Source organism: Rhineura floridana, chromosome 7, assembly GCF_030035675.1.
Source record: "Rhineura floridana isolate rRhiFlo1 chromosome 7, rRhiFlo1.hap2, whole genome shotgun sequence".
In the NCBI taxonomy this organism is placed as follows: Eukaryota; Metazoa; Chordata; class Lepidosauria; order Squamata; family Rhineuridae; genus Rhineura; species Rhineura floridana.
The window spans coordinates 68,015,215-68,025,142 of NC_084486.1; positions in this window are offsets into that span (position 1 = coordinate 68,015,215).

Genomic DNA, 9,928 nt, shown 5'->3' on the forward strand with positions numbered 1-9,928 from the left:
TCTCTGCAAGAGAGGCAATGCATTGCATAGTTATGAGTCCTTGAGAACTGAAGTAATTAAGCTTTTAGACATCTGCATAATACACAGGCTGTTAAATGTATCGGAACACTTATAGAAAAAAATTAAGCGAAGGATTAATACTTTTATTTTAAAAATAAACCCAAGGTGAATCTGAACCAAAAATCTTTGTTGTTGGTATTGCTAACCAGTTTTATGCTGTCTAGGAAATCATAATTGACTCTGTTGCTGCTTTGGATGCAGGCTTTCAAATACTGTACTCATGGGGTATTTGTAATTACGGAGTTGATACATTAATGGGTCTGTTAATAGAGCTCATTTTTACAGTTATTCTGAACATCTGTATCAAGCTATGCAGCTATGAATTAAAAGAAGTCTCAGAAAAACAAAACTGTTTAGGTTGTAACTATAGCTGTCATCTTCTGGAGTCTAGAAGATGGCCATTGGGCATTGGTGAACCACTAGTATTTATTCATACAGCTATGAGCTCCTCTTAGCCATGAGAATTTCAGCTTTTCTTTTTAGGATACACTTCTGGCTTCCATAGGGCCAAAACAGGGCTCTGGCTTTGTTCAGCTAATTAGTTTTATGTGCAGAGACAGAGAGAAGCTGAGACAGAGACACAGAGTCAGAGACAGAGAGACAGCCGCAGTTTACCGTAGGATTGTTCAGAGGCACAAGTGTGATCCAGGCATCCCCATATTGAGACCTACATGCATAGCTACTGTGTTTTGTACAGCCAACAGTTTTAAAAAAGACTCTGGTAGCAGCATGTATAGGCCTCACCTGAACGTCCTGGTTCAGAGCATTGGTGCCTTCAAGCAATCCCTGTTAAATTACAGATCTGTTGTTACCCTGCACACTAATGTGGGCATCTTATTGTGGTGTTCGTGGGCACTGTCTGCATGACTTGGGCTGTAGCCCAGTCAGTGCCTGGATCTCTTACTGAGCTTCCTGAAGGAAGAGTGCAATGTGTGTAATGTTCACACATGCATTTATCCATGTCTGTTTCCCCACACAGGCCACATTCACACCATACATTTATTCCATTTTAAACAGTCATGGCTGTTGTGCTGTGTGTAATTTGTGTGCTTAATTTCGTTTAAAGCAACACAACAGCAGCAGAGTAACAGCAGTTGTTGAAATGCGAGTGTGCCAGCGTGTGCGTGCGTTTGTCTAAGAAAGCAGGCATTTACCCTGCATCAGCATCACTGAGACTTGAGACTTAGTAAAATAAGAAAAGCTACTTTTTTTATAGAAATACATAATAGATAGAAAAGCAAACCTAGTTCTAACTAACTAAGTTGGAGGCATAACGCCCAGGTGTAGAGGTTAGCCTCATGGCTTGCAGAGAGCAGAGACAAAGGGATGTCTCCTCTCTGCTGGACAGTCGGAGAACAAAGGAATGGAAAGGGCGGAAGGAGGAGGGGCAGGTAAGCTTCCCTAAAGGCGTCACAGTCTAGCGACAGAAGGAAGTCAGTCAGAGCATCACAGGTAAAAGGTTAAACAAGCCTATCCATCTGGAGAACCCCAGTTCTATCTCCCCTCTGGAGCACAAACAAAAGAATAAAACAGGAGTTGCTCTTGCCCCACTTCCAACAATGGCTTCCCCCAAAGAATCCTGGGAAATGTAGTTTGTGAAGCGTGCTGGGAGTTTACAACCTCTATTCTCACAGAGCTAAAATTCCCAGAGTTCTCTGAGAAGAGGGACTGACTTAAACCACTCAGAATTATAGCTCTCTGAGGGGGAAAAGGGAATCTCCTAACAAGTCTCAGCACCCTTCACAAACTACACTTCCCAGGATTCTTTGGGGGAATCATAAGAAGAACAATAGTGAAATAAATGTATGGTGTGAATGTGGCCACAACAGCACTAAATAGGTTTGTACACACAACTGTGTAGAGCAACATTTGCCAATTTAAGTGCCCTGTTGGATGTTTTGGAATATAACGCCTATCAGCTCTAGCCAGGAAAGAGGCAACCAAAACTATCAGGGCTAATTTTGGGGGGGAAAGTTATGTTTGGGCCTTTTCAGTTTATAAAAAGGTGAGTAAAGGAAGGATATGTTCTATATGTATATAAAATTATTAATGGTGTGAAGAAAGTTGACAGAACTTTTTCTTCCTTCTAACATTGGAACCAGACATCAATGTAGTTGAATGATGGTAGATTCAGGACTGACAAAAGGAAATACTACTTCATACAGCACACAATTAAAACAATGGAATTTACTTCCACATGTTGTGGCCACACACTTAGCTTTAAAGGGATCAGGCAAATTCATGAAGGAAAAGGTTATTATTGGGTACTTGTATTGATGGCTATATGTTACCTCCAGAATCGGAGGAAACATGCATGTGAATACTAATTGCTAGGGAACAACAGCAGAAGGAAGGCTATTGTGCTCATGTTCTACTTATGGGCTTCCCATAGGCATTTGGTTGACCACCTAGGAAATAGGATGCTGGACTAGCTAAGCCTTTGTTCTTTCACGTCTGTCCCATTCACCCCATATCTTGTAGTCACAGCTGCAACAGCAGACAATCCTCAATAAACTGGTTCTGCCTTGTGGCTGCAATCTTACGTACAATTACCTATTTTAAGACAAAGTGCTCTATTTAACACAATGGGACTTAATACATATTCATATGTGTGGGCAAGTCTATGCTATGAGTGCACATTTGATAACTAGGATTGTTCAGTTTTGGGAATCTATGCTATTAAGAGTGCAGGTGGGCTGGACTAAAGGGTATACAGCAGCAACATGGGGAACACTGTGGTCCAACTGCTTAGTGCTGCTCCTAGGGGAAGAAGTGCCAACGCTAGATGACTGCAACATCAAGTGATTGTTTTTATGTGTGAAACAGTCATCACAGATAAACATTCCATATAAAACATGTAACGGAGGAAGCTGCCTTATACCAGGTTAGACTAATGATCTGTCTAGCTTGGTATTGTCTACACGAGAGGTTCCCAAGTGTGGTTCGCGGACCACAAGCTTCATTCAAGTGGTCCATGGTATGCCCATAAAAATACAATTAAAAATGATGCAACATCTAGTACAGCACATGACGTTTGCTACAACAAGCAGAAAAAACATTTAAGTGGTCCACCAAAACATTCAGCTATTTTCCAGTGGTCCATGGAGAAAAAAGCTTAGGGACCACTGGTCCAGAATGACTGCAAGCAACTGTCCAGACAGGACATTACCAACCTTACATAGAAATACTGGGAAATGAACTCTGGACCTTCTGTATGCAAAACAGTTCACAAGTGGAGACTGGTGGCCCCGATGTCAGTGGGGCAGTGAATTCACTCTGGTTTTAGTCTGAACTTTCAAGGAGCTCTTCAAAGTTCTGAAACCTGTAATAGATGCAGCCCTTTGGACAGCTCCTTGAAAGCTCTGACTAAAACCCAGAGCAGATTCACTGCTCCACTAACATTGGAGCCCCCAGTCTCCACTATCTACCACTGAGTTGTAGCACTTACCACACATTGTTCACAATGCCTTTTAGCAAAGGCAATTCACAGGCTCCTTTGTGAGATGAATGCTGATGTATTAAGCAAGTTTCAATCAGCCTTACTCTTCTATTTGGAATGGTTGGAGGTGTAAAAGCAAGTATTCCCCACACAATCCATTCTTCTTGTGCTTTTGGTAATTCATACATTGCTGGAGCAGCCGTAATGCACAATATATATGGTTGCCGCTTATTCTTCTTGGCCTCTTGAGCGTATCTTTAATTGGGTAGATTTTTTTCCTCCCAAGTTGTTTTAATAAGAGCAGTCAGACTGTTCCCTGTTAAAACAACTTGGAGAGAAAAAATCTATCCAGTTAAAGACACAGCCTTTAAAAAGAGCAGATAAGTGGGGCCAGGGGGAAAAAAGATGGCAACCCTGCCAACATTTGAAACAAACAATTTCTAAACCTTATGTGGAAGTCCTACTGTGTTCAGTTAATCTTACTCCCAAATGAGTACACATGGGGTTGAAGCCTTCAAGTCTTGCAGAAAAAGGAAACACAGAGAAAGTGAGTTAATGTTTTGGCCTTCATTGCACAAGTGATGTCGGTCATTCATCAGGTTATTAGAGTTCATAATTTGTTCAAGCCCTGTGAGAAAGTTAAAAATTGCTTAACATGGATAAGTTTCCAACCTTAATATTTATTTATTTGTTACATTTATATACCGTCCCATAGCCAAAGCTCTCTGGATGGTTTACAGCAATTAAAACATTAAAAACAAATATACAAATTTTAAAACACAAAAAATTTAAAAACACAATTTAATTTTTTTAAAAAACAATTTAAAAACACATGCTAAAATGCCTGGGAGAAGAGGAAAGTCTTGACCTGGCACTGAAAAGATAACAGTGTTGGTGCCAGGAGCACCTCATCAAAAAGATCATTCCATAGTTTGGGGGCCACCACTGAGAAGGCCCTCTCCCTTGTTGCTAGACTCCCAGCTTCCCTCGGAGTAGGCACCCGGAGGAGGGCCTTAGAAGTTGAGCGTAGTGTACAGGTGGGTTCATGTCGGGAGAGGCGTTCCATCAGGTACTGTGGTCCTAAGCTGTGTAAGGCTTTATAGGTTAAAACCAGCACCTCGATTCAAGCTCAGAAACATACAGGCAGCCAATGCAAGCGGGCCAGAATCGGTTTTATATGTTCGAACCATCTGGTTCCTGTTACCATCCTGGCCGCTGCATTTTGCACAAGCTGCAGCTTCCGAACCATATTCAAAGGCAGCCCCATGTAGAGCACATTGCAGAAATCTATCTTGGAGGTTACCAGAGCATGGACAGCTGAAGTCAAGTTATCCCTGTCCAGGTAGGGGTGTAGCTGGGCTACCAACCAAAGTTGGTAGAAGGCACTCCGTGCCACCAAAGCTACCTGAGCCTCAAGTGACAGAGATGGTTCTAGAACCCCCAAGCTACAAACCTGCTCCTTCAGGGGGAGTGCAACTCCATCCAGGACAGGTTGGACATCCACCATCTGGTCAGAAGAACCACCCACTAGCAGCATCTCAGTCTTGTCTGGATTGAGCCTGTTTATTAGCCCTCATCAATCCATTGTCGCAGACAGGCACTGGTTCAGCACATTGACAGCCTCACCTGAAGAAGATGAAAAGGAGAAACAGAGCTGCATGTCATCAGCGTACTGATGGCAACGGACTCCAAAGCTCCGGATGACTGCACCCAACAGTCCTCTTGCTATCTTGTTCTAGGCTGCTTTCAGACATGGAGCTTATTACATTAGTTTAATGGCTTAAAATAGTAGCGATTTTGTCCTGATTTCTAAAATTCCTTTCATGCTGCAGTACCTGTTGTGTTAAGGAACAGTTTATTTTTCAGCAGATATACAGGCATTTTGTGCGACTGTCTTTCACAGAGCTGTAATGAACGTCTTGGTTTTGCCCTTCACCCATTATACACATACACATGTACACTGTAGTTCCTCATTGTGTAGGAGGCCTAAGATCTCCTTTTTTTTTAGTTGTATAGACACAGGGGTGTGTGTGGTAAATGCTGCTGCTACCTGCACCCATGCCACAATACAGGTACAGTTTTCATCAAGCAAAAAAAAAAAGTGTGTGCCTAAAGAAAGAGAATGCACTGCATGCTGTGATGCCTGTCATGTGAGCAGCTGGAGCTAGTGAAAAACTCCTGCAATTTTCCGGGCTCCCAAGCTTGCAAATGGATTATATCTGGTATTATTTATCAAGAAAATTAGCGCTAAACTTGCACTATAAATGTAAATGTACTGCTTTCAAGTCAATTCTGACTTATGGCGATCCTATGAATAGGATTTTCACAAGGCTAAGAGGCAGTGACTGGCCCAAGGTCACCCAGTGAGCTTCATGGCTATGTGGGGATTTGAACTCTGGTCTCCCAGGTCATAGTCCAACACTATATTCCACTAGAATTCCAGAACTAGCTTGTACATCATGTGAAAGATCAAATACAATGCACAAATTACCAGGTAAGAAATTGTCAGTCTAACAAAATTAAGTGCAGTGTGAAAGCAGCCCTAGTGAAGTTAATAGGCCAGACTCAGAGAGCTTCTGTGCCTTTAAGATTGCATAGAAGGCAGAATTTACATAGAAGGGCTGCAATCCTATGAACACTCGGGGCTTTTTTTGTGACAGTAATTACCAATACTGTCACCTCTTTTTTTGCTGCCCATGCCAGCCATTTTGTGCTGGCACCCATATACTTTTATCAATGTATGAATACTGGCATCTCATTTTTTAACCAAAAAAGTACTGTACACTCTTACTTGGAACAATGCCACAATGAACACACTAGTCCTTATTTCTCAATACTGCAGTTTAAGTTCAGGCTGCGAAGTCCTCCCCTTGCCCACCTTATTAGAAATAAAATAATGGGAGAAGCTGTATCTAGTGGCATTTCACCTTATGCATCTATATACCTTGCAAAAAGTCAGGGTGGTGTAGAGTGTTGGACTGGGACCTGGGAGCCCAGGGTTCAAATCCCCATTCAGCCAGGACGTTTAGCTCCCGGGGTGACCTTAGGCCAGTGTCTTTCTGCCTAACCTACCTCTCAAGGCTGTTGTGATAATATGGAAAGGGGGGAGAACTGTGTAAGCCACCTTAAGCTCCTTGAAGGAAAAGGTGGGATATAAATGCACAAATAAATATATACATAAAGTACAGGAGGAGTCCCTCAGTACCTGGCAAACAATCATTAGTAGTAGTAAGTGGATGGTGTCAGGACCCCACCTGTGGTCACCACCTTGTCACGGTCCCACCTCAGGGTCCTGCTCTCAAAACAGTTCTCTCACCGGCTCTAGCAAAGATTTCACAAGATCCCACTGGTAGGCAGCACCATCAGACACTCGCTGTAAACAATAATGCCTTGAGACTGTGCCTTCGTCTCCTCCTGGCTTATTGCTATGTTGTGTCTGGGTGCACTTGCAGGCCTCAACCCCCCCTGTATCTTTGTGCCTATAAAGATTACAGCCCTGGGTTGCTCTGGATACCTGATGATGTTACACTATCTCTTCACCGCTGCCACCATTGATACTGTTTCCTAACCTTGGTATATGCCCTAACCACCCATCTGGTCTGTGTAACCCAGCCAAGGATCAGGCATTTTGGTAAACCAAGAAATATTTATTTATATACACAGGGAATAACAAGATTACTTAAAGGTATAGTCAACAAGCATGTGGTTTCATAAGATGCGTTACTCTTTATATTTCTAGTCGTCAATAACCTGCCTCACTCCCCGCCTAATCCAATCCACCCAACAACCCTCTCAAAGCCTCACAAAAACCCAACCAACCGAACTCCCTCTCAACTGCCATCCTCATTTATATCTTCACTCAGGTGCTCAGCCAATCATAATACAACACGACTGCCCCCTGTTTCTTGACACCTTTCAACTAATCGCTCCAGACGACATCCCTCGATTTCTAAATGGAATGAATCCAACAGCCTGCTTACTTGATCCATGTCCTTCGTGGTTGATAAAAACTTCGAAATTGAAACTGGCAAGCTGGCTTAGTATAATCGTAAATTCTTCTCTTCAACAAGGCCACCTACCTGAATGCCTAAAAGAAGCAATGGTTACACCTTTACTAAAAAAACCCTCTCTTGACCCTAAAATATTAAATAATTATCGACCGGTATCTAATCTACCTTTTTTGAGTAAAATCATTGAAAGAGTGGTAGCCTTACAGCTTCAAAAGTTTATAGACACCACTGACTATTATGACCTCTTTCAATCTGGCTTCAGACCGAATCATGGGACTGAAACAGCCCTAGTCGCATTAATCAATGATCTTCAACTAGAACTTGATAAAGGCAATCTGTCCCTTCTAGTTTTACTGGATCTATCTGCCGCATTCGACACAATTGATCATAACATTCTGTTGGACCGTCTCTTTAAAATGGGTCTCAGAGGTACAGTTCTAAAATGGCTACACTCCTTTCTGGAAGGAAGGCTCCAGAGAGTTGTCCTTGGGGATTACTGCTCTGAACCCTGGCCATTAAAATATGGCGTTCCACAGGGCTCTGTTTTGTCCCCGATGTTGTTTAATATTTATGTTAGCCCTTTAGGAAAAATCATTCGAGAATTTGGGATCCACTATCACCAATACGCTGATGATACACAACTTTATTGTTCCTTTCCACCGAACACTGTAGAGACTGTCCATTGCCTTAATCAATGTCTTTTAGCAGTGCAAAATTGGATGAATAAAAACAAATTGAAACTTAACCCAGAAAAAACGGAGGTCATTCTCATTGGTAAAAATCTCCCCCAAGGAGTTGGACATCTGCCTTCACTTGATGGAGCTTTTCTCCCTTTAAAACCTCAAGTCCGTAGTCTGGGTATAATCTTGGACTCAGCCCTAACCTTTGAACCTCAGGTTGCAGCCGTTTCCAGAGCCGCATTTGCAAAACTAAAACTGGTCCATCAACTCCGCCCATTTTTAGGAACATCAGAATTAATGAAAGTAACTCAGGCCTTAGTAACTTCTCGACTGGACTATTGTAATTCCTTATATGTTGGCCTTTCTGCTAGAGTACTCCACCCGCTTAAGATGGTACAAAGAGCGGCCGCTAGGATGATTACTAAAACTGGCCCTCGGGTCCATACCTCACCTCTTCTCTACCCTCTTCATTGGCTCCCTATTGACTCCAGACACCAGTTTAAGATACTGGTCCTAACTTTTAAGGCACTTCATGGACTGGCACCGGCATATTTGGCAAACCGTCTCGTTGAATTTAAAACCCATTGCCCTATGAGATCGATTTCTGAATGCACTCTTATTATCCCTTCAAATTTTATGATCCGCCAAATGAACACCAGGAGGAAAACCTTCTCAGTCATAGCTCCTACTCTTTGGAATAATTTACCATCTGAGATACGACGTTCCTCGTCTCTCGTTGAATTCCGTCGGCGGATTAAAACATATTTGTTTCAATTAGCTTTTAATGTTTGAATGAAACTGCTGTAGAATGTTTTTAGTATTAATTTACTTATCTGTCTTAGGTTATTATATTATGCTTTTATGTATTATTTCTGTTTTAATGTTCACCGCTCTGAATTCTGAGTTTTTCTGAACTAGAGCAGTATATAAATCTGTAAAATAAAAATAAAATCAACATTCCAACCCAAGTACTGACCCCTCTCACTCAGTCTACTTACCACATATACTCTAACAAACCCACACTTAACATATTTACAGTATTATATATATACAGGGACATCACAGGTGGATTTTCCTTTCCTTTCAACATACTGTTTATATGTGTTAAAGAGAAAAAATATAATCTGCATAAATGAATGAGGGGATGTCATTCTATACTGAGTAGATATTATTTCTATACTGCCTAGTTCTATACTGAGTTTGTTGTTATGTGCCTTCAAGTCAACCACAACTCATGGCGACCATATGAATCAGTGACCTCCAAGAGCATCTGTCATGAACTACCCTGTTAAGATCTTATAAGTTCAGGTCTGTGGCTTCCTTTATGGAATCAATCCATCTCTTGTTCGGCCTTCCTCTTTTTCTACTTCCTTCTGTTTTTCCAAGCATTACGGTCTTTTCTAGGGAATCATGTCTTCTCACTATACTGAGTAGATGTTATTTATTTTAAAGTAATTCTACGACCTGGACACGAAATGACCAGAAAAAGTAAGGTGCCCTACCGGGCTGCGCACCTCTCCCTCCAGAATGGGACCTGTATATTTAACAACTGCATGACAGGCAGAAAGTCAGCGAGGAAAGCTTTTCCTGCTATGAAGATGTCGGGATGGAGAACACAGAGGTTTTGCCAGGAAAAGTGGGCACCTCTCCCAGCCATACGTACTCGAAACTCACGAGGTCTTTCAGCATCAACTGCACTCCTGTTTGGATATTTGATAAGCTTTCTGCTTGGGTTCTCA